Here is a 24,488-nt window from a genome sequence, read left to right as displayed (position 1 = left end):
CCCCCGATACTTCCAGATTCTGCTGAACAGGCGCACCAACCGACATGTAGGAGTCGCTGTCCACAACGTCCAATCCCCACCCACCGGCTTTCCCACCCCTAACACTGCCAATTGCTACCAAGCCGGTAGCAACGCCGAGAGCTGGGCTCGAACCCAGCATCTCCTGCGTTAGTGGCGAGCGCCTTGCCCACTGCGCCACCTGAACTGTGGCTAAGCTAGCTAGCTAATGTGCTACAACAGTTCTTTATGCAGATGATTCAACATTGTATTACGCTGCACCATCAATCATGCAATGTACTTAATGAAGTTTTGAGTAGAGAACTTAAAGTTGTGCAGGACTGGGTAGTATGTAATAGACTTGTCCTTAATATCTCCAAGACTAAATGTATTGTGCTGGGAACAAGGCACAGGTTATCTACAAATCCAAAGCTTCATTTAAACTTGTGTAATTCAGCAGTTCAACAAGTTGAAAGTACTAAACTCCTTGGAGTGATGCTGGATTGCACTCTGTCTTGGTCTCAGCATATTAATTATATTGTTTTAAAAATGGGAAGAGCAATTGGGATTTCCAGGAAATGTGCTTCTTTTGTTGCCCGTCCCCTTTTATGTCAGATAGTGCAAAGTTTAGTTTTATGTCATCTTGACTATTGCTCTGCGATGTGGTCATCTGCTGCCAGTGGTGACCTCAGGAAGCTCCAGGTGGTCCAGAACAGGGCAGCACGGTTGGTACTGGGCTGCTCACTAAGGTCTAATGTGAGCCGTATGCATGCCCGCCTCTCTTGGCTTAACGTTGAAAATAGATTGTCTTTTAATATACTTGTGCTGTTCAAGTTGGTCATGAGCAGTAAAACTCCTGTTTTTATACATAATCAGATTGTTTTTAGTAATACTGTGCACGAGCATTATACTAGAGGTTCCAGTAGTGGGCAGCTTGAATTGCCAGGTCCTAGAACCAGCGCTTTGGGGAGATCTTTTATTTTTAGAGCATTAACTCTTTGGAATGGCCTGCCTCGGAACCTCTGCTGCATTTACAGTAGATTCACTTTTAAAAATAATCTTAAATTGTTTTTAAATTGTTTTTAACACTGTAAAGTAATTTTTTGTTTTTGTTTTACACTAATGTAATTTTAGCTATATTAATTGTTACAGTAGGTTCATTATGCATTGTGTGTACTGACTTTTAATAATTTAGTTTTTTGCAATAGTGATTGTTTTTGTATGTTTTTTTGTGTGTGGACCCCAGGAAGACTAGCTGGTTGCTATCGCACCAGCTAATGGGGATCCCTAATAAAATCAAATCAAATAAAAAACTGTGCCTTTTCATCTATATTATAGCACCACAGGGTCAGAAGCATATTGGTTTCTTCCAATGGTTGCAGGATGAAATTGGTTCACAGCAGCAGGTGAGCACACAGCACTCATTGGATGCATATCCATCTGAGGAGGAGGAGGAGGAGGAGGAGGAGGAGGAGGAGGAGGAGGAGGAGGAGGAGGAGGAGGTTACGTAACGGTGCTGCTGAAGTGGTTAGTAGTACGAGTCCCTGTCACTTCATATCAACACTTCATGTTCACGGGTGTGCAAGGTGAATGTGTACACGTGCTCAGTAGTGATATTATTGGTATCACAGTACCATGCATATGTCCATGCATTATAGAGTAATGAAGTTAACTGTAGTCGAGGCAGAGAGGACTCCTTTTTCCTTTTCTTGCAGACAGACATTAAGGTAGGCATGAAAATCCTACACTTTGCTATTATTGTTTTATATTATACTATAATCATATTAGTGTGTGTATGGTTACAGGTTATACCATATGGTTACAGGTTATACCGTATACTTAGGCTAGTGGTGATGATGGATCTTTCAAAGAAGCTGAGTTTGTAAAATAGGTTCCTAATGCCCAGCCTGAGTTTTTTTTTGGCAATGGAGCAGACGATGCTATGTGGTGTCAGCACAGTCTCATCTGTACAGCTGTTACCATGTTGGAAGGTTCCTTTTATGTGTGGCTTTATTATCTATGTTCTTTAAATTAATTGGCGTTGCGAATATAGTCTTTGTTATGTGAATGTATGCAAAGGAATTCATGGAAAGTTGCAATGGAGAATAATGGAGAGAGAGAAAAAAAAAAGAGAGAGAGAGAGAGAGAGAGAGAGAGAGAGAGAGAGAGAGAGAGAGAGAGAGAGAGAGAGAGAGAGAGAGAGAGAGAGAGAGAGAGAGAGAGAGAGAGAGAGGGGCTGATTAAGCTGTAAAGTGCCAGACAGCACAGGAAAACACACTAAACATTTTGGTTGGGTTAGGGTTCGAGTTTCCGCCTTTTGTATTCCCATAATTGTGCCCTAATTGGAATTGTGGCTTCCATGACGCCCCTGACAGGGCTGACAAACCTCGGGTGGAGAAGCTCCAGTAAAGCATTCTGGGTAGAACATCGGGTGGACCTTCCTGCCGCCCCCCTCACGAGGCCTACATGAGATCTATTTCATCGCTAGGGGTTACTGAGTCTAGAGCTGCCGCGATAACCGCATTACCGCGGTATCGCTGTTGCATCACGCTCACCGCAGAGTTAGGCTGAATACCGCGTCACCGCTGTTTTTTATCATAATAATAAAGTTGGCTTGCGGCTTGCGGCTCTGCAGATATACCCTACTCGGTTCCAAGCGACCCTATTGGGTAGAAGTGGTACCAGAAAAGTCATGTGAAACATTGCAGACCACTGACTGGTCAGAAGAGAGACGCGTCACACTTTGTAGCCTCAGTCTGAACAAAAACAGAACGCCGGCGCCGCCATCTTTACTGCCTCGCTAAGGATGCATTTCGTTCAGGATTTGTTTGCGACAGAACCAAGCAATAAACTAAAAATAATGGATTCACTGTGTATTCTGCCTTATTTATTGATGAAACAAAACCGACATCAACCCAATTTACCACCGAGGGGAGAGTTTAGTGTCACAACAAGATCGCTGATGTGTTAAGTTTGTTGTTGTTAATACTACCGTCAGCCGATATACACGAGAGGTAACGTTAAACCCGGGTTTGCTTGGTAGAATACACAATGAGAGGTAACGTTAGCTTTGGCAGAATAGACGCAACGAGAGTCTGGTTAATGTTGTTATTGATTGATTGATTGATTGATTGAAACTGTGTTAAACTCTGGCTTGCTGCAAGCCCTCGGACATCTATGCCCACGGAGCTTTCAGTGTACACAAGCGAGCGGCCCCGCCTGCATTCCCACACGGAGACAAACGGAGTAGTACCTGGCTGCAGTGGAAAAGGAACGAAGTACCAGGTGCCTAAAGCGGGTCGAGTCGAGTAGGTACTATGCAGTGGAAAAGCGCCATTAGACTAGAGGCAGGCTATAAGAGTAGACTACTAAAAAAAAATAAAAATGCATTCAAACTTTTTTTTTTTTTTGTGCGCACTGTGCGGTAATTACCGCAGCGGTAGGAAATATTTCGCAAATTCGTGCGGTAAGGAAAATATCAATACCGCGGCAGCTCTAACTGAGTCTACATCTTCAATCACATGATGACTCTCACGACGACACCATGAGGGCATTTTGCACAGAAGCACTGGTTGCGATGTCAAAGCAGGGAGCTGCCACCTTCACGTCATCTGGCCCTGTTGCTAAGCCGCGGCCCTCTTCAGCAAGGAATGTGACGCCAGCTAAAGGGCTCCAGTGGTGCAATCGGTCAGTGTGCAAGGTTGTGAGTTCGAGCCTCACCTGGAGCAAGGACATTTTAAGATAAAAATTGTGGTTTGGAGAAATTAGTGATATAGTAACTGATATTGCATGTATGTTTCATTCTCAAGCAGTGGGGGATAGTACAGTCCACCAGCGAACCGATCGGCAGGATATAAACCATTCAGTGTCACCAGCTTAATCAGCTCAGCCTTTGTGAAGTGAAGGAAGGCTGCTGGTTGCACCGAGGGCGCAAAACCTGCATGCCTCTCTGCCCCCAGCTCAGGGCGATGCAGGGTGTGCACGGTGCTGTGTGCTAGGAGCTAGGAAATACCTCGCATTCCTCTGGTAAGCCCAAGTCGTTCCGCCCCATTTCACCCCACTTCGTTCTGGCTACCGTGGCGCGATAGAGGTCGGATCTATGACAGAGTGGTAGAGGTCGGCTCCGTGACAGGGCGATGGAGGTTAGATCCGTGACAGAGCGGGGGTCAGGCTGGCGGCAACACTACATCTTCGCCACACTCCAGCACACACACCTGTCCTGAACTGGCACTGGCTGAACAGAAACATCATATCGTCTTCGTCGGCACAATGCCAGCAACTTTATAGTAATGAACTATCTGCTGAATCTCAGTGGAACCTACCGCCGCTCGCTTCCATGTGAAGCACCCGACTCCTGGCTCCTTCTGACCTGGCCGTGGCTGTGTTGTTGAGGTTCGGCTAAGTTCGTTTTTAGTCCTTTTTATGAAGCTGTGGATGCAATTTTTTCCATGTGTAAATAAATAATGAAAATCATATGAAATATTCACACTATGACTTTCCAAACCACAGACCACAGCAGAGTAAACTCTAGCCTAACTAATCCGATGTGTGTGCATGCATGAAAAAAAAATTGCGAGGGGGCGATGAATGGGCTATATGCTCCAGAAACTCAATACATCTGGTTCAGACCTCAATATATCTGGTTCAGACGTCAATATATCTCGTTCAGACCTCATTATATCTGGTTAAGACCTAAATATATCTATGGTTCAGACCTCGATATATCTTGTTCAGACCTCAATATATCTCTTAACCTCTTAACAGGCAGGCAGAAAAGTAGCAATTTTTTTACTTGAACTTGAGGACTGCATACTTTTTTTTGCAAATCTTAGCTTTATACTTTATACTTATAGCACATGCATGAGCCTGGTCTCTTTTGAAAGATAACATTCTGAAGGATAATCACTTTTAGTGCTAATGGAAAAGATTAACAGAGGTTTGAACTTGAGTTTAACTTGAACTTGTGTACTAAAATTTTTCTTTAGTGGTTGCCAGATTCCATTATTCCAGCATAGAGGTATGAGCTGGAAAACACTGTGGTTCCATAGCCTGGGGTCCTATGTAGTGCAGGTCCAAATATTATAAAAATGAAATCCATTCAGAAATTAGTATTTGAGAGGTTTTAGTAAACCGTGCGCCCCCCAAAAAAGTTCCAAAATCCATTTCTGCCATCCACCTCTGTGCGTTCTGAAGTAACAACTGATTTTTGCTCATGAACTTTCCGACCTCAATATATCTGGTTAACCTCTTTAGCCCGAGCTAAATGACATCACGCCATAAATCCATCTCTACAGACTGTATGAATTAATGTTGCGTTTTAAAAAAAAATTCAAATGTTGTAGCCAAGAGTAAAGACCCTAACCCTGTCAAAACAGCAGTCATAGTGTATATTTTCAGCAATACGTTTGTTTACCAATAGGTTAAAGTGTTATTAGTGAAATATTAGTTTTAGAAATGTATTCAGAAACTAGCAAATATCCGCCATTCTGAATGTGCGCCGCCATTTTGTTTGTAGTCATAGGAGGTGAGACCCAGAGCTTTCAAATAGCGTTGGAATTTAGAAAAACTACACTACCAAGGCGGCTGGGTGGCGCAGCGGACATTGCGCTCGTCACCAACGCAAGAGACACCGGTATCGAATCTGGCTGTCGGCGTTGCCTCCGGCTTGGGCCGGCCGTCATACTAACTCAACTCGGGGTGGGAAGTCGATGGGTGGTAATCTGGACATTGTAAACAGCGACTCCTACAGGTCGGTTGGGGCGCCTGCACAGCAGAGACAGGAAAATGGCGGGGGCAGTGTGAGCCTCCTACACGTTACTCCTCGCCAAATGAGTGTCCGCGCTGGCAGGTGAAAAGATGCGACTGGCTGCCTCCACATGTATCGGAGGGGACATGCGATGGGCTTCTATCCTCCCTACAACCGGCCAGTGGAGGGCACATGCGAGCAACGATCAAGACAGGGGAGGGGAGAATTGGCACGGCTAAATTGGGATGGGAGAAAAATAGAAAAAGAGGAGAAAAAAGTTTAAAAAATAAAAAATAAAACTACACTACCCAGCTCAAGCCAGCTCCTGTCAATCATATGACTTGTGGAATCTTTTTTTTTTATTCATCTTATTTTTCAGGATTATCTACCACAAACCTGAACATTATTGGCATAAATTAGAACGCAGTTAGTTTATCTACCTTTCTGTGAACGTTTAGCAAAAATCTGCGTTGCAATCCGATGAAAAATGGCGGAGCAATTTCCATTATAAAAAAGTAACTCTACTATAGATTCATTCACGGTTTGTGGATCACGCCTGGTAATACTAAATCCAGATTGAACTCTGCCATTGGAAAGAGGAGATATAGCACAATCCATAGATGTGCGACTTGGCTATAATAAGGTAATGTATAGGCCTGATATTCTATATTCTATAATAATATTTCAAATTGCATGTGTCCAGATGGCAGACTTCAGTACTGGATCAACAAGACATTCTGTTTAATCATCTTCCCTTTATTAATTTGCTTGTGATCTCAAGAAGGTGCTGAACGAGCTCAGTGGCAGTTTTTCATGTTTTTCATAATAATAATAGAATTGATATTCTCCTTTGGTTCATTACAATTTACTCAAACCTAGTAACAGACACAATATTTCTGACACTAGGAATACATTCCCTGATGTCCCTATACCAAGAACATGCAAATGGACCTTGTAGAAGTGGAGCAATCTTCCATTTACTTAGGTATATATTTTTTGGCGTATTTTCAGAAAATAGGGCTAGGACTTAAGAGGACCTCAATATATCTGGTTCATACCTCAATGTATCTGGTTCAGAACACAGTAGCCCATCTACAGAGGAGAAAGAAGGAGCACACATGAACACAATCCTCTAGTTGTTTTTCTGCTGTGGCTGAATGAACTTTTCCCTTAACACATCCTGCGCCATTCACGTTGTACGACGTGTTTCAAGTTCATGCTAATTCTGCCAATCCACGGCATACAACGTTATTGAGATCATATTTCGTTTTTTCGCCATGTTATTCATATTTCCCTCACGGAGCCTGGTCTGATGCAGTGTGAGCCGGCACAACTCTGCAACGCTTCAATACTGCCCCCTGGTGGATGATCGGCGAGTTGCCAAACCGGAAATGGCCGAGTCGATCTCGGTGCGTCTCCGAAATGCGTCCGGCCACTCGCATATTGTTGCGGGGCTGTAGACACATGTCCGTGTGTAGCGATCGCTGCCATAACGCAATAATCGATACGATTTGGCCGTGTATTATGATTATACAAACCGGAAATGGATTTAGGCGATCGCCGTCAAATAAGTGGGATCTTTTTGCTCCAGTCTCACCGACCAACGGTAAGAGGACGCTGATGTTACTTTCAGCCTGTTTGTTTATTATTATCCATGCAAACTGCTCTGATCAATATATCACCCATACTACATAAAGCATTTAACGACGATCACGGACGGAATTATAAACGACCCCCCCCCCCCCCCCCCTCCGTTCATCCGCGCATGATCAGTCATAACGTTTAGGATCATGTACAGTTGAAATTTTTAATATAGCGTGGATCGGCAACAAACGGCATTTGATCATCTATATATGCGTTTATGCCTATATCTCACGTTCTAGGAATTACTGCAGAAAATGATAAAAACATATTTATATTCTAGACGGTATTTTCTTATGAATGTATGAATGAAAAAGTAAAACGTTCCTACATCCTGAACGATAGATAATCGATGTTGAATGGGCCATAGTAATGTCAATTTAGCAATACAATTTAAAAAGTTATAGCCCTGCAAAGAAGGTGAACATCTCCATAGACTTACAGTGCTGGCAGAGAATGGTATAAGATGCTCAAATTGCGTGGCAGGGAATGTGTTAAATTTTTTTATCTGAGAACGTATTTGAACACACCGGGCAACCTGCGCTATTGTTATGCAAAGTAGCCAGGTGGGTACTTAGCGAGTTGGCACATCAGTCGAGTGCAGCGCATTCCTGTGTGCACGTGCGTGCACATCCGTGCATGTGCGTGCGCGTGCTTCTGCTCACTTCTGCAACCCCGTCCCATGAGCAACGCACCCCTGTTCCTGGGGGAGGAGGAAAAGACTGATGTGTCTAGTGCCCCCAGGATCCAAGAAGAAGGCTTTTCAATTGGGAACCAAGGCAAGAGAGAAGAGAAAGTTCATTTCCACCGCTGAACTTCTCACACCTCTAGATTTGCATATCAAAAAGAGTCAAAAGTTCCCCTCCACACATAAAAATAACCAGCTGAAAAGTCATTATGCTCTTTTTAAAGAACTTGCGTAGGCCACTGCTTAAGAGATTAGGCATTTTAGAATGACCCTTGGTGGGAAGTGGCTTCGTATCCCACAACCACAGAAGCCAACCCAGGTTGGCATGAATTCAAACCCCAACTCAACCCTCTTTCAACCCACACATTTCTCAGTGTTTCAGCAAGGCATGCAGGTCTAATGTAATACAAGCAAATCTAAATAAATACAATCTAAGAAAAAAAGACCTTTAACAAAAAAGTATAAGATTAAGCCTTTTATAAAATAAGGCCTTTTTGTGCAAGCTTACCGCGAGGAATTGCACACACATCCACATGCACACGCTCACTTTAAACATTCACCTTTAACACTCACTTTAGACACTTTAAACGCTTTTTTACACCATATTTGATCTATTTATTACAAAAAGACTAGCACTACATCTCTACCTCATTTTTGCATTTTGTACTTTATTACGATACTATAGTTTAGTACTATATTGTATATTTTGTATAGTGTTTGATCTTTATTCTTTAAAAAAAGAAATTACTGTATGAAGCACAATCTCAGGGGGCTCATACAGTACCTTATGTGATAAATAAAACAAAACTTGACTTGAATATTAACATCATCAACAATGTTCCTCCATATCAAACACATCATGACAGAGTGCCAGGGTGGTCACCTAGCGGATGTTGTGTTTGTGTTCACGGCAGAGCGGGTGAACCACCACCATCACACGTCCCCTGTGTGAAGATCACAGCATGCTAAGCATGAGCCTGCCTGGATAACGGCCTACACACCGGTCGAGAGAGGAAGGAGGGAAAGAGACGGGGAACAGAGGAAGAAAGAGGAGGTAAAGTGAGAAACAAAGGGAGAAAAAGAGAGAGAGGGAGAGAGAGAGGGAGAGATGCATTGAGAGAGAGAAAGAGAGGGGGAGAGAGACACTGAAAGAGAGAGGGGGGAGAGTGAAAGAGAGAGATGAGAGATGGATTGAGAGAGAGTGAGATAGAAAGAGAGATAGAGATAAAGAGAGATGAGAGAGGAGGAGAGAGAGAGATAGAAAGAGAGATATGGGGAGAAAGAGAGGTGGGAGAGAGATAGACAGATAGAGAGGGAGAGAGAGAGAGATGGAGAGAGATAGAAAGGGAGAGAGAGAGATAGAGAGAGAGAAAGAATGACAAGGAGAGAAAAGACAGGATGACATTGTGCTGGGGGGGGGAAGAGATGAAGATGGGGGAGATGTCTGCTGGGACCTCCCTCACCCTCCCTCCCTCCCTCCCTCCCTCCCCCCTCCCTCCTGGATCCATGTCGTGGGGCAGGAGCCAACAGACCAGCTCATTGTGCCGCTGGCCCTCCAGCCCGTCTGCCCCCAGCCTGGTCTTCACACCACAAAGAGCCACAACCAGCTGAACCTTTCTGCCATTCCTCACATCCCTTCCCCCCCGCCTGCCATTCTTTCAATCTCATGTATGTCTCTGGAAAAGATCAAAGAGGGGACACCCCCCCCCCCCACCCCCCCCACACCATCAACACCCACCGCAATGTTCTCCCTCGCTAAACATTTTAACTCTGTTTTTTTCCGGCAAAATTGAATTGAGTTCAATTTGGTTTCGATATCCCTGTAGAGAGAGGGGCCACCTTCTTCCCATCATCATAATCATCATCGCCGCGCCTAAACAACATGTGATATCTATTTACACGGTTACAGCGCATGGGCTTGTCGTGCGGAGAGAACATTGCCTAAAGTCAAAGAAATGCGGGACCGCGCCTGTGCACGCTGATGTGCAGTGCCAAACATCTGCATCTGTTTACCTGCGCTTGTATCCGTGCCGTACGGTAGGTTGGGTTCTGATAAAACAACAGCAACAGCGCTCTGTGTGTGTGTGTGTGTGTGTGTGTGTGTGTGTGTGTGTGTGTGTGTGTGTGTGCGTGCGTGCGTGCGTGCGTGCGTGTGTGCATGTGTGTGTGTGTTTGTGTATAATGCCATAATGACGGGTCTCAAAACGGCTGCTCAGTGAGGCAAATGCCACCTCGTATCGATTTTCATCTCGTTAAGGAATCATTAATGACTTAATGGGGAGGGGAGTATTGAGCTGTACTGTTCTCTCCAAGGAGAGAGACAGAGAGAGAGAGTAGGGGGAGAGAGAGACAAGGAGAGAGACAGAGAGACAGAGAGAGACTAGGGGGAGAGAGAGTAGGGGAAGACAGAGAGAACAAGGAGAGAAACCATGAGATGGAAAGAGTGGTGGGTGAAGGAACACGTATTGCCAGCGGCCACTCAATTGTTCCAGTGCCTCATAGTTCATCTGGCCGCCAAGATCCCTCACCAGGGGAAGCGTATAATGGTTGCAGCGGTGCCAGGTACGACTTGAGAGAGACAGGGCCTGACTGGGCACAGTTTTCCCAGCGCTAAAGAGCGCGCGGTGCCAGGTACGACTTGAGAGAGACGGGGCCTGACTGGGCAACGTTTTCCCAGCACTAAAGAGTGTGCGGTGCTCGTCGTCTGAAGGTCTGACGGTTATGAAGTGGGAGTTGATGACAGAAACAAACCTCCCGGGAGTGAAAGTGAGAGGAAGAAAGGATGAGGGAGGGCAACGGAGAGAACGGGAGGCCCGGGGAGGACTGCCAGAGAGGGGCTCAGGAGAGACCGTGGGTTGGCGACCTCTCCTCACACTGGCACGGCTTCACAGGTGGCAGAAATAAACACTTGTACCGTAGCCGCTATGCCCTCGGCCGCCTGCAGCCGCCCGGGATGCGTGGGGCGCTTCCAAAAGGGTCCGCTCATTCCCGGATTTTCTCATTTTCAGACCCTCGCTTGCACCTTGTTTACACTGTTTATTTATCTCACGTTTTTATATTCAGAGTTAATTATATCGTTTAAACACTGTTTATCTTTCTCATATTGTTATATTCAGATTTAACTTGATTGTCTTTCTACCATTACCCTGCCCATAACTGTACCTCCCCTCCCCCATGCTGCTATGATGCCCGAATTTCCCCCAATGGGATCAATAAAGGAATATCTTATCTTATCTGATTTGATCTTATCTTATCATATCTCATCTCATCTTATCTTATCTTACCTGATCTTATCTTATATTATCTGACCTTATCTCTATTCTCTATCCATCTCCATCTCTCTCTGTCTCGCCCGCTCTCTCCTCCGCTGACATGCTGCTGTCAGAGTTGAGTAATACCTCTGCTGTAAACAAGGTCGGCGCGTCTCGTCCAGCGGCCCGTTAGAGTCCAGTGTGCGGAAAGGGAGTCAGTGGGCGTTACGGGTGGGACTGGATACTGACTGAGCCTCACGGACGCCATCGACCACTGGCGTGTGCTTATGATGTCATCCTTATCCTGCAGTCGGCAACTACACGTGCTGCATCATAACCTCAAACATTTAATTAGACAGAAATCTAAGAATACTATGATCTATCCAAGGCTATACCAGAGCCCCCCGACAGACCCATATATGACTTTCAAATCAAAAGTCAACTGACTGAGTGGAGGGAGGGAGGGAGGGAGGGAGGGGGGGGGGATTACTTACTGTGGTGCAGGCGGTATCATCTATCAAAATGTGTCAAGACGTACCAGTAGTTTTATCGTGCAAAAATGGCTTTGAAAAACAAACTGAAAAGTGATCTTACAGTGTGCAGCAGCTCCTAAAGAATTACTACTGTAAGACAGCAGGGAACGCCAAGGCTACGTTCACACTGCAGATGAAAGTAGCCTAAATCTGATTTATTTGCTCTTACTGTATGTGACTCAGATCAGAACAGTGTGAACAGCACATATCACATGGAATCTGATCTTTTAAATTCTGATTTGGGGCGACTTTCCTATGTCAGGTCAGATTACATTTTTTTACAATGCGGCCTGAACAGTCATGCGACTTTCATGTGACATTCACGTCACTCTAGATTGACATTTGTCACAATGTTTACGCCCATCTTCATTATTGTTTACTTGCGCATGCGGGTCAGTTCAGGAACGTGACCAGTTCACACTGGAATCTGACAACGGCCACATTTGAAAAATAATGTGAACAGCTAAACAAAACAAAAATCTGATTTGAGCAATAAATTGCAATTGAGCACTAAAGCTTGCAGTGTGAACGTAGCCTAAAGAACAGGGCATGATATGATCGTCACATTACACCCGAGCACAAACTCAAGGAGGTTGTCTGTATGAGTGAGCGAGGGAGCAAGTGTGTGTGTGTGTGTGTGTGTGTGTGTGTGTGTGTGTGTGTGTGTGTGTGTGTGTGTGTGTGTGTGTGTGTGTGTGTGTGTGTGTGTGTGTGTGTGTGTGTGTGTGTGTGTGTGTGTGTGTAGGGGGGGCACAGTTCGCCCTAGGAGGCTGAAATTTGGCATGGAGGTCAAGTGTGTCGAAGATCAAAATCACAGACCGAGGCCAAAGGTTTAGCCGCTGGTGTGTACAGCCAGAAACGTCAGACCCATGGAATAGTATTAGTAAAAGCATTCCATGGGTCTTTCATGTCCAGCTTGTGTTCATAGTACTATGGCATCCAAGAAGGCGACATACAAGGTTTTCTGAGGGATGCTAGGTGGGCTCCAGAGTGCAACTGTTTTGGTCGCACTGTGCACCCAAAAATCAGTGCAGTGCGACTGAATATTTTCCCTTGTTGCACCGGTGCACCTCACATATATGTAGCAAGTGCTATGAAAAAAACGGTCTGTGCGATGAATGAACTTACTGCAGTAGCACCCGTGCTATAGCCCGTGTGTGAGAAAAGAAAATTGCGTGTGAAGTGAATCGATGGGCCACGCTATTCTACTTGGTAGTCTATCGTGCGATTAAAAACCATGTCCCCCCGTCTGCGTAGAGTCCATACATCCAATACCAAATCCCATAATTCCTAGCGAACAATCCCATTTTCCTCAGCGAGTCGAGAGCTAATTACAGTAGCCTACGACAAAATGAAGCAGTATTTTCAATTGCATCTCCGTGAAGATGAAAATGTGGCCTATTGCATCGCCAAAGAACTTCCTTTCAATAAGTTCAAGCCGCTAATTTTACTCTGCAATAAGAACGGAGCGGATATCAGTCCATCTTATGACAACCATGTCCGATGTGGATAGAGACCATAGCCGATGAAATAAAGTCGGAAGTGGCGGAGGAAATTGGAGGAAGCCACTACCTTTCAGTGATGGACGGGGACACGGACGCTTCTAACAAAATAATGTGAAATGGTCTACGTTCTAATCATTATAAATGGAAAACCAACGAACAAGCTGATCGGGCAACATGAACTAGACTACTAGAGCACAGCCATGCATTAGGTGAGTAGCCCACTATTAGGACGTTTTTCAATACTTAAATACTGGCTACTTAAATTTCCCTCCGGCGATCAATAAACTATAAATCTATCTATCTAATAACGAGACAATATGCAAATAAGGTAATACTAATAATTGTCACGGATCCCCGTATAATATGAAAGTGGCTGGCAACTTACTGCTGGTAAAATCACTGTTTATTTCTCGTTTTGCATAGTATTACATTCCTCTTCTATAAACAATCAAAGTCCCACCGTAAGAGCTATGGCCTCATACGGGTCCATTAAACCTTTTTGATTAGCGTATTTCCTTCAAGCTAAGTTGAACTGAACATTTCACTGTCAAAAGTGCAAACGAAAACACAGTTGCCTCGCAACAAGGTGACACGGTTTTCAAAATAAAGGTCACATATACACATACCGTAGTAGGCCTCTATCAATTCTTCTAATTAAAGGCCCGGATATACATAAACATTGATTGGCATAGATCTCTATAAACCGCCCAACACATTGATCACTTTAGGCACACACTGAAACCAGTAACATCACAAATATGAAGCAGGTAATTACCCATACAAATAATAAACCTTTCATGGGGTTATTTACAATAATAATAATAATAATACATTTTATTTATAAAGCACTTTTCATTGTGAAACAAAAGTATGCAGAGTTCCTTCTGATTAATGCAATGGTGTGTGTGTGATGATCTCATTCAAGGAGTACTACAAACGCACACACACAGTTTGTTGTTTTTGTTCTATTAGTGATTTACATACGTTCTAAAAAAATTCTTGTGCACAGGTCTAAATTATGTGCTGGTGCACCTAAATGAAAAAGTTAGGCGCACTGGTGCAACCAATGTAAAAAGTTAGTCTGGAGCCCTGGGACATGTGCGAGGTTGACTACACAATATGATAACGAGTCTCCTCGGTTATACTTGGTATTCTTCAGTGGTTTTACCGGTCTGTAGTAGCCAGGCCTAAAAGAAAAAATGGTTTGCTTCCGGTTGCCGACCGACCCTGCCGATTTGGTGCGACCCAATTTATTTTATGAGTTAAAACAAAAAATTATTAATATATATATATATATTTTTTTTTTACAATAAAGTTTCATAAAAATCTTAGTAAAACCTTTAGTATTATGGATATTAAACATGCTGGCAGAGTACATGCATCCATGTTGTTGTGAACATTTTAATTAAATAAAGAAATTCCCTATCCATAGTCGCCGTGGGAAAGAATAAAATAAAATAAAATAAATTCCCTACCTACCCATGGCCTTAACTGACAACCAACAGGAAACAAACAATATTTTCTTTTATGGCCCAGCGTCCTCTTTTTTTTACCGTTGTATGCTGGGGGAGTTATAAGCAAGAGTTAATTATATTGTTTACACCGTTTCTTTTTTCTCATATTCCTATATTCAGATCAAATTGTATTGCCTATTATGTCTTTCTACTATTACCCTGCCCATACCTGTACCCCCCCTCCCCCCTGCTGCTATGATGCCAGAATATCCCCAAGGGGATCAATAAAGGAATATCTTATCTTATCTTAAATATCCAGGAAGGTATGTTTGCAGGTAGGTGTGTGTGCTGTCTGTAGTCAGTGTTGTAGTTGAGTCACTAGATCTCGAGTCCGAGTCGAGTCTCGAGTCCCCAGCGTTCGAGTCCGAGTCCAAGTGTGAGTCACCAAAGAAGAGCCTGCGTCGAGTCCCAGTACCCTAGTCTGAGTCCAAGTCATCAAAGTTGAGTCCTCTCCACTTGCACAAAATTAAATAATGTCACGGTATTACGTAATATAGCCATCAATATCTTCCAAGTCCGAATGCAGTCAAAAAAATGCTCGAGTCCAAGTCCAAGTCAGAGTCATCAGTGCTCATGTCCAAGCCGAGTCACGAGTCCTGAAAATCAAGACGTGAGTCGGACTCGAGTGCTACAACACTGGCTGTAGTTGCAGTCTCTCTGGGAGACGGTCTAGTCGTCGCTACAAACCAGAGTGGCTCCCGAGTGCTAAAAATGCTTTCGAGAAACCCAGCCGACAGCTATCAAAGAGAAACCAGAATAAAAGAATCGGACAAATATTCAAACAGATTATCAAGAGTAAACTGTCCTAGAGCTCTCTTCTTACAGTCTAAAGTACAGAGTTCTCTACTCAGCCTAACGTACAGAGCTCTAGCTACTCAGCCTAAAGTACAGACAAACTGCATGTCGGATTTGGCTGAATTACACAGAGAGATGACTGGTCGACTGATATGCTAATACTTGGCTTTGACTAGACACCCGCCGCTTCAGATACATCAGCCGCCGGCGACAGACTGGGTCTAAAAATACATGCATGAACCCCCAACAACAGTAACTGTAAAGCTCCACTAGAGTGTTTGAATAACAGCATTTCTTAATAATGTTTTGTTTTTTGTTCACAACAGATAAATGTGTTCTCTTCTACTCCTTCTTTCTCTTGTATTCTCTTGTATTCTTAATGTTTAGGAAGCCATGTCGCTGCATATTGGTGTCACAGAGAATGTGAGAGAGAGAGAGAGTAGGGGGAGGTAGAGAGAGACAAAGAGTAAGACAGAAAGAGAGTAGTAGGAGAGAGAGACAAGGAAAGAGACAGAGAGAGAGTAGGGGGAGATAGAGAGAGACAAAGAGAAAGACAAAGAGAGAGTAGTAGGAGAGAGAGACAAGGAAAGAGACAGAGAGAAAGTAGGGGTGAGAGGGAGACAAGAAGAAAGACAGAGATAATAGGAGAGAGAGAGACCAGGAAAGAGACAGAGAGAGAGTAGTGGGAGAGAAAGACGAGGAAAGAGACAGAGAGAGTAGTGGGAGAGAGAGAGAGACTAGGGAAGAGACAGAGAGATAATAGGGGGAGAGAGATACAAGGAGAGAGAGACAAGGAGAGACAGAGAGAGAGTAGGGGGAGAGAGAGACAGACACACACAGAGAGAGATAGAGTAGGGGCAGAGATAGACAAGGAGAGAAGCAGAGAGAGAGTAGGGGGATAAAGAGACAAGGAGAGACAGAGAGTGAGAGACAAGGAGAGATACATAGAGAGAGAATGGGAGAGAGAGAGAGAGAGAGAGAGAGAGAGAGAGAGAGAGAGTGTGTGTAGGGGGAGAGAGAGAGTGTAGGGGGAGAGAGAGACAAGGAGAGAAACAGAGAGAGAGAGAGAGAGAGAGAGAGAGAGAGAGAGAGAGAGAGAGAGAGAGAGAGAGAGAGAGAGAGAGAGAGAGAGAGAGAGAGAGAGAGAATGAGAGAGAGACAAGGAGAGAAACAGAGAGAGTAGGGGGAGAGAGACAAGGAGACAGAGAGAGAGTAGGAGAGAGAGACACAAGGAGAGAGACAGAGAGAGTAGGGGGAGTCAGAGAGAGAGAGAGAGTAGGGGGAGAGAAACAAGGAGAGACAGAGAGAGACACACACAGGGAGAGAGACAGGGAGAGTAGGGGGAGAGAGAGAGACCAGGAGAGAACGATAGAGTAGGGGAGAGAGAGACAAGGGAAGAGACAGAAAGAGTAGGGAGAGAGAGACAAGGAGAGACAGAGTAGGGAGAGGGGAGTAGGAAAGAGTGCAAGAGTGCAAGAAATCGAGTGAGTGAGTGAGTGAGTGAGTGAGTGAGTGAGTGAGTGAGTGAGTGAGTGAGTGAGTGAGTGAGTAAATTGACTAGTAGGAGTAGGAAAGAGTGCAAGAGTGCAAGAAATCGAGTGAGTGAGTGAGTGACTGACTGACTGAAAGAGAAAGAGTGAGTGAGTGAGTGAGTGAGTGAGTGAGTGAGTGAGTGAGTGAGTGAGTGAGTGAGTGAGTGAGTGAGTGAGTGAGTGAGTGAGTGAGTGAGTGAGTGAGTGAGTGAGTGAGCGAGTGAGTGAGTAAGTGAGTGAGTGAGTGAGTGAGAAAGAGATTGAGTGAAAGACAAAGAGAGAGAGGGAGAGAGAGAGAGAGAGAGAGAGAGAGAGAGAGAGAGAGAGAGAGAGAGAGAGAGAGAGAGAGAGAGAGAGAGCAGGGGGTGACAGAGAAGACAAAGAGTGAGTCAGTCGTCTGTTGCTCGTATGAAGCTGCTTTGTTTGTGGCAGGAAGGTCACGACTGTCACAATAAAAGTCTAGTGGAGTGCAGCTCGGGCCCTGAGGACATGAATAGACCGCCTCACCAGCCACCCATCCTTCCCCCGTGTCCCCTCCGTCTATCCAGCCCCATGCTGGGACCTCAGACACAAGAGATTCCCCTGTTGGCCAGCGTTGTACGAGAAAGCTAATGGTAATTGCCCACAGATGCTGCATTGGGGGGTGATTCTGAAAAGAATATTTAGCAGAGGGGAAAATGGGAGTTCATAATTGTGGTCTCTTTGAAACAGAAAAGAGTTATTCACTATATAGAGGACGTATTCACTATCTCCACAGAAATGTCCCGGGTCCCTCGGACAATTTCGGCCCGGGGACAGTGTTGTTGTCGGCGTGGAGTCGGGGGGGGGTGAGCGATCTGCCACTACATCATGGATAGATTAAAGATGAGAGTGTTTTCGGAGACAGAACACTATTCAGGCAACGCTTTTTCGTCTGAATTCGAGAAACAGTGAGTACTGTTTCAATATTTGCCCTGCGAGATCTCATCTGGTTTTATTCAAATCAATGTACATCCACGCACCGATCATACATCTCCCTATCGTCTTGTCTGTCTCTCCATTCCTCATTCATGTATCTTTGTGTGCTCTCATTTAGCCCAAATTCTTTCTCCAATATTCAACAGAATACATGCAGAATCCTCCAAGTCCCATTATATAAGTACATCCACCAAACCATCTTCTTCCATCCATCATCCTTCCACGCCGCACTAACCAGTTGAGCTAAAGGTTCGGACCCCTTAGCAGGTGCTGGTTGACTGCGACCGACTAATCCATAGTTTACATTTGTATAGTTTACTACTATAATAATACCCAATAAAACAAGTCATTAGAATAATAGATGCATACTTTGCTGGAACAATTCATTTCGCACGTATACAGTACATGTGTGTGTGTGTGTGTGTGCGTGCGTGCGTGTGTGTGTGTACTTGTCTTTCCGTGTTCAACGTTAAACCATTGTGCAACCTTATACACCGTACTTAAATAAATAACTTATTTGGAACGTACCCTTGTGTTTGCTATTTTATTTAAATTATGTTTTTAAGTTGAAGGAGTTACAGCAAATGGCTTTCTGTATTGATATTATTTTTGCCTTCCGGGTGAGGGGGAGGGGGGCACAGCCTGCAGTTGAAACTCAGCACCATCTTAGTTTGAAAGCGGAAAGTACTGCGATATGTATCCTTTATCTGTCTATGTGATTGTATCTTGTGATTCTTTTCTTTTATCTTGACTCATGATACACTCAAAATGTATGATTAAAAAGTGAATATTCTGTGAGATTTCTCACAACAACATGACCTCTGATGTCATGTTGTCATCATGATGCTAATGATGGAGCATCGCCGTCGGTTGTGTGATAGTAAAGGGCTAACCTTCTGTATTGTCACAGTGAAAGGGTGTCGTGTGGCAGTGAAAGGGTTAAGGTGTACCTCGTTTCTCTACCCTCTCAACAGCAACTGTTGCTTTCATCCGAGGAACGGTCGTGATTGGAGGACCCAGAAAAGAGGGCGGGGTTTGAGATAGGTCAATTGAAATTTACATTTTCATTCGCAGTTCAAATTGTGGTGAATATCAAATGGAATACATGTGATTATCCATAGCTACGTAAGTATGCATGCATAACACAAGCTGATACTACTGTTTGGGTTTTGGGGGGTCGGAGCACACCACTGTGAAGGAAGGGTGCGCTGCATTTACAACACAAGACAAAATGAGAGGCAGCACGGCATGCGTCACAATAATCGTTTTATCATGATCATGGGAAGCCCAAATCGTAATTGAAATTGAAACTCGACTAATCGCCCAGCCCTACTTAGCAGAGATATGCTTATGATCTTTCAGGAAATACCTCAACTCATTATGAAAATAAAACAACAACAACATGAAAATCAACTAATCGACTAACAAATTCTTGACTGACTGAGACCGAAACGACATTGATTAGTGAACTACGATGCAGCAGATTCAGTCGTGGTAGCCCAGAAATAAACATGCCCTGTATTGTAACCAGTGGCTTTCATTTAAATTCGACGTGTTCAAACCGGCTTACTATAACAGCCTCAGGTCTACCAGGGAACACAGAGGGAGAAGGGGGGGGGGGGGGGGGTGCATAGTGCTGGGAAAGATAAAACTCACACAACAGACACACGTGTACGTGCACAGCACACACACACCAAACAGGATTCTGTCTTGACAGTTATAATAAACAGGAAACTGTGACAGCAGCAGGAAGATGTTTCATCCTGTCTGCATATCCACTCAGCTTGTACGTACGTGTGTACGTACGTGTGTGTGTGTGTGTGTGTGTGTGTGTGTGTGTGTGTGTGTGTGTGTGTGTGTGTGTGTGTGTGTGTGTGTGTGTGTGTGTGTGTGTGTGTGTGTCTGTGTGTCTGTGTGTGTGTGTGTGTGTGTGTGTGTGTGTGCATGCCATGCATGTTGGGGGGGTTGCATGCTTCACTCCTTGCAATACAAATCCTGGGAAATAGATAGAACTCACATCTAAATTGAAATATCCACATTTGATTATCTAAGATGGATAATATTGTTGTAATTCTACATTGAGTGCCATGTTTCACGCCCACAGTGTGACTGGCTCTGTTTCAGGTATGCATGTGTATTTGTATGTGTGTGTGTGTGTGTGTGTGTGTGTGTGTGTGTGTGTGTGTGTGTGTGTGTGTGTGTGTGTGTGTGTGTGTGTGTGTGTGTGTGTGTGTGTGTGTGTGTGTGTATGTGTGTGTGTGTGTGTGCACTTCTTGCCATCTTGCCAAAAGGGGTATTTTTCGCCACTGTGTGAGACAGGAAATGAAGAGAAGCAACTTGATGTCGCGGGTCAGTAGTTTCACTCTCTCCCTGGGGTTTCTGTACCGTGCCTGAGAAACCAGACTCAACAGCGTCAGCATGGGAGTCAAAATGGTGACTGTGCCCTTGATTACTTTCATAATGATTTCCTTTGTCAATTGGATTTCCTTGATCAAATAACTCGTATGTACGCTGGAGTGTGTGTGTGTGTGTGTGTGTGTGTGTGTGTGTGTGTGTGTGTGTGTGTGTGTGTGTGTGTGTGCGTGCGTGCGTGCGTGTGTGTGCGCGCGCGCGTGTGTGTGTGTGTGTGTGGGGTGTGGGTGTGTGTGGGTGTGCATGGGTGCGTAACTCTCTCTCTCTCTTTCTCTCTATCTCTCTCCAGTTAGATCATTATAAAGCTGCATGTCTCCTCCTTCTAGCCATGATGCTGGGAAACCATCAATAAGCCAAGAGAGGATGACTTATGTACCAGTATTTCATCTTAAAGTCCCCCTCTGGCCACAAGATAGGAGAGAGAGAGAGAGAGAGAGAGAGAGAGAGAGAGAGAGAGAGAGAGAGAGAGAGAGAGAGAGAGAGAGAGAGAGAGAGAGAGAGAGAGAGAGAGAGAGAGAGAGGAGGGGGGATAGAGCAAGAGGGGGGAGAGAGATGGAGAGAGAGAGGAGAGAGTGGGAGGGGGGAGAGAGAGATGGAGAGAGAGAGGATGAGAGGGAGTGAAGAGAGAGAGAGAGAGAGAGAGAGAGAGAGAGAGAGAGAGAGAGGAGGGAGAGAGAGAGAGAGAGAGAGAGAGAGAGAGAGAGAGAGAGAGAGAGAGAGATTGATTGATTCCACCTGTTCCTCTCACCATTACACATTAGACGACGTGGATAAAGGAGAATAAATTCCAAGGCCATTTTCAATGGAAAATACATTTAAAATCGCTTGAACAACACAAGTGCATGAAATCTCAATAAAGTCTACAAATAGACACCACCAGACACTATATACTCTAGTCTAGTGTGACTACTAGCGACTATATACACACATGGGGCCTACAAACGAATAATAAAAGTTGTTTATAAACCCATCCCTAACCTAACACATTTTAATTACAAGGTCCCGTGGGTGCATTTAAGACTCTCCCACCCAAAGACCCTCTCTCTCTCTCTCTCTCTCTCTCTCTCTCTCTCTCTCTCTCTCTCTCTCTCTCTCTCTCTCTCTCTCTCTCTCTCTCTCTCTCTCTGCTCGTGCAAGAGCGCGCGCGCGTGTGTATTTGTGTCATCGCGCGCGCTGTCTGTCGTAAATGATTGACAGGCAGCGAGCAGAGCCGTTACTTTCAACTGACGAGAGTGATGCTTATTCATGTTCAAAAAATACGCGTAGAAAACGTTATGGCATAGAGTAGACTAGCCCCTTTCGTGACTGTGATGCATCGAGTGAATCCACAGTCACTTGCTTCTCCATAGGAAACCAACATATGTTGACCATGAAGGACTGGTTCTGGCCGAACCGTTCGTTATACAAGTATCACAGAGAAATGTCAAAGGTACTCACAGTTGCACGAGGGTTTCGAACAGAGATACGGGATGGTTTGAATGTTCGGCGTTGCTAATAAACATTTTAAATCTCTTTTATAAACTGCTCAAAACGGCATTATTTCCGGCGTTGGCTGCCTGGTGCGCCTGCGCTGTTATCACACACACACCAGGCACCCAACGCCGGAAATAATGCCGTTTTGAGCAGTTTATAAAGATTATCTAAAATGTTTATTAGCAACGCCGAGCTTTCAAACCATCCCGTATCTCTGTCCGAAACCCTCGTGCAACTGTGTGTACCTTTGTAATTTCTCTGTGATTCTTGTGTAACGAACGGTTCGGCCAGAACCAGTCCTTCATGGTAAATCTAGGTTGGTTTCCTATTGAGGAGCAAGTGACTGTGGATTCACTCGGTGCATCACAGTCACGAAAGGGGCTAAGAGTAGACTATAGAGACTGCGACATGCTACTGCCTTTAACAGCCAAACCCACCGCATATTCCTTACCTTTCTTTCACTATAGGTAGAACAGCCACCGGTCTTCTGTGGGTTCTAGCAGCATGCACCAACGGAACACCGAAATACTAGGAGATCCCGGTCACTTCATAACTTATCCTTGCTCCTAATAATCACACGGGCAAATTATCCTAATAAAAGGCGCCCGAATGTGTATTAGTTCGGGCGACGCTCGCATCCTCTCGTGGCGATTTTTTTTAATGTCTCATCAGTGAAGCTTTTCTCTTCAGAAGGTGTTCTTCTTCTTCCCTCGTTCTTCCACACGGCTGTCCCCGCCGGACCGGCAGCGAGTTTCTGTGTGCAGTAAAGGTACTATAGAGTGTATCGCTCCCGGTTCCGCCCGCGCGAGGGAACAACAGCAGGGTGACCCACGGTGGGCTGTGTATATAATTATCTCTATGGACTCACTGTACAATGTCACCGCCTAACGGCGCGCCCGTGCTATAGCAGGGATGGAATCAAAGCACGGAACTAGGCAAAATCTGCATATGGCTCGCTGATAACAAACTATCATTACACATGGGCAAAACAGAGTCCATTCTCTTCGGTTCAAATAACAAACTCAGCAAGACCGACGGCTTCTCAGTTACAGTGGGTGACAATATTGTCACAAGGAAAGACGAAATTACCTACCTGGGTTCCATCCTAGAGGCAAATCTTTCCTGTGACAAAATGGCATCCAATGTAATAAAAAAAAGTCAACCAACGAACTAGATTCTTGTACCGGATCTCCTCTCTGGTAAACAAGAATACCCTGAGGACTCTGGCAGGAGCACTCATTCAAGGGTACTATGACTATGCGTGCACCTCATGGTACCAAAGCACCTCAAAGGCGCTTAAAACAAAATTACAAACATCACAAAACAAACTGGTCAGACTACTACTTGACCTGAACCCCAGAACCCACCTCACCCCTGCCCACTTTGCCAACCTAGGATGGCTTAGAGTAGACGACAGAGTACAGCAACTTGCAATGGGCCTGGTCTACAAGATACACTATACGACCGGGGTGCCCATGTACATGTCAAAATACTTCCCAAAGGTCAGTGAATACCACAACCACTACACCAGAGGAAGCTCAACAAATCATGTTAAACCCAGATTCGGCTCAAACAAGGGACTAAACACGTTTCGCAATTATGCCACAACAATGTGGAACGCCCTACCCAAAGCTGTAAAGGAATGTGAATCCCTGCCCACATTCAAAACCGCCCTTAAAGAGCACCTACGGGAGGCTGCAATTCGAAACTGGCCACCGTAAATGCCCAAAACCCCCACCACCTCCTAATAGACAGTCTCCTCCCCACCGCATGTATATATTCCCTCCCCGCCGTATGTATATTCCCCTCCCACCCACCCACCCCCTCCTAATGTACAGTCCCCTCCCCATCATATGTATATACTCTGTCAGGATCTAGGGGTAACAGTACTGTATATTTGAATACCGCCTATGTCACAAATGTATCAGTACTAAATACCTATATGTCCCTATGCCATAAATGTCATGTATGTTATGTATGTCATAAATGTCTATATGAATTGAAAATGGGGGACCCTGATGGAAACAAGACAAACGTCTTTCTCAGGTCTGCATCCCCTTAACAATTGTATGTATTGAGCCGTACTGTATTGTACCCATTCTGCAATCTGTTAAATAAAGTTTTCATTCATTCATTCATTCATGCTGATATTGATTGATTGATTGATTGATTGATTGATTGATTGATTGATTGATTGATTGATTGATTCATTGATTTTAAAATTTTATTAACAGATTGCAGAATGGGTACAAATACAATACAGTACTGTGAGTTTATGTGTTATATATGATTGCATGTAACTGCTTAACTGTTCCACAAGAGGGCGCTATAGGCGCAAGGAGAAGTAGCTATTGTAGCTGACGTCAGGTAAGAGGGTATTTAAGGGATTGTTTCCTCCCCCTCTGTCTCTTCCTCCGTCGCCTCTCACAGAGAGAAGGTCTCAT

The 24,488-nt window shown here is 44.6% G+C and overlaps 1 protein-coding gene across 1 annotated transcript in view; it reads right to left on the bottom strand.

Annotated features, from left to right (window-relative positions):
• Nucleotides 1-22,777, bottom strand: part of LOC311236239 (inactive rhomboid protein 1-like) — a 121,298-nt gene extending 98,521 nt beyond the window's left edge. Inside the window, 1 exon segment of the mRNA XM_084323889.1 lies at nucleotides 22,496-22,777. The gene's annotated coding sequence lies outside the window, so the exon portion shown is untranslated.
• Between the last annotated feature and the right edge of the window lie 1,711 nt (nucleotides 22,778-24,488).

This window comes from Notolepis coatsorum (assembly GCF_963971535.1).
Source record: "Notolepis coatsorum genome assembly, chromosome: 10".
Classification (NCBI taxonomy): domain Eukaryota; kingdom Metazoa; phylum Chordata; class Actinopteri; order Aulopiformes; family Paralepididae; genus Notolepis; species Notolepis coatsorum.
The sequence above is the reverse complement of the archived record's forward strand: the minus strand, read 5'-3'. Positions and strand labels throughout refer to the sequence as shown.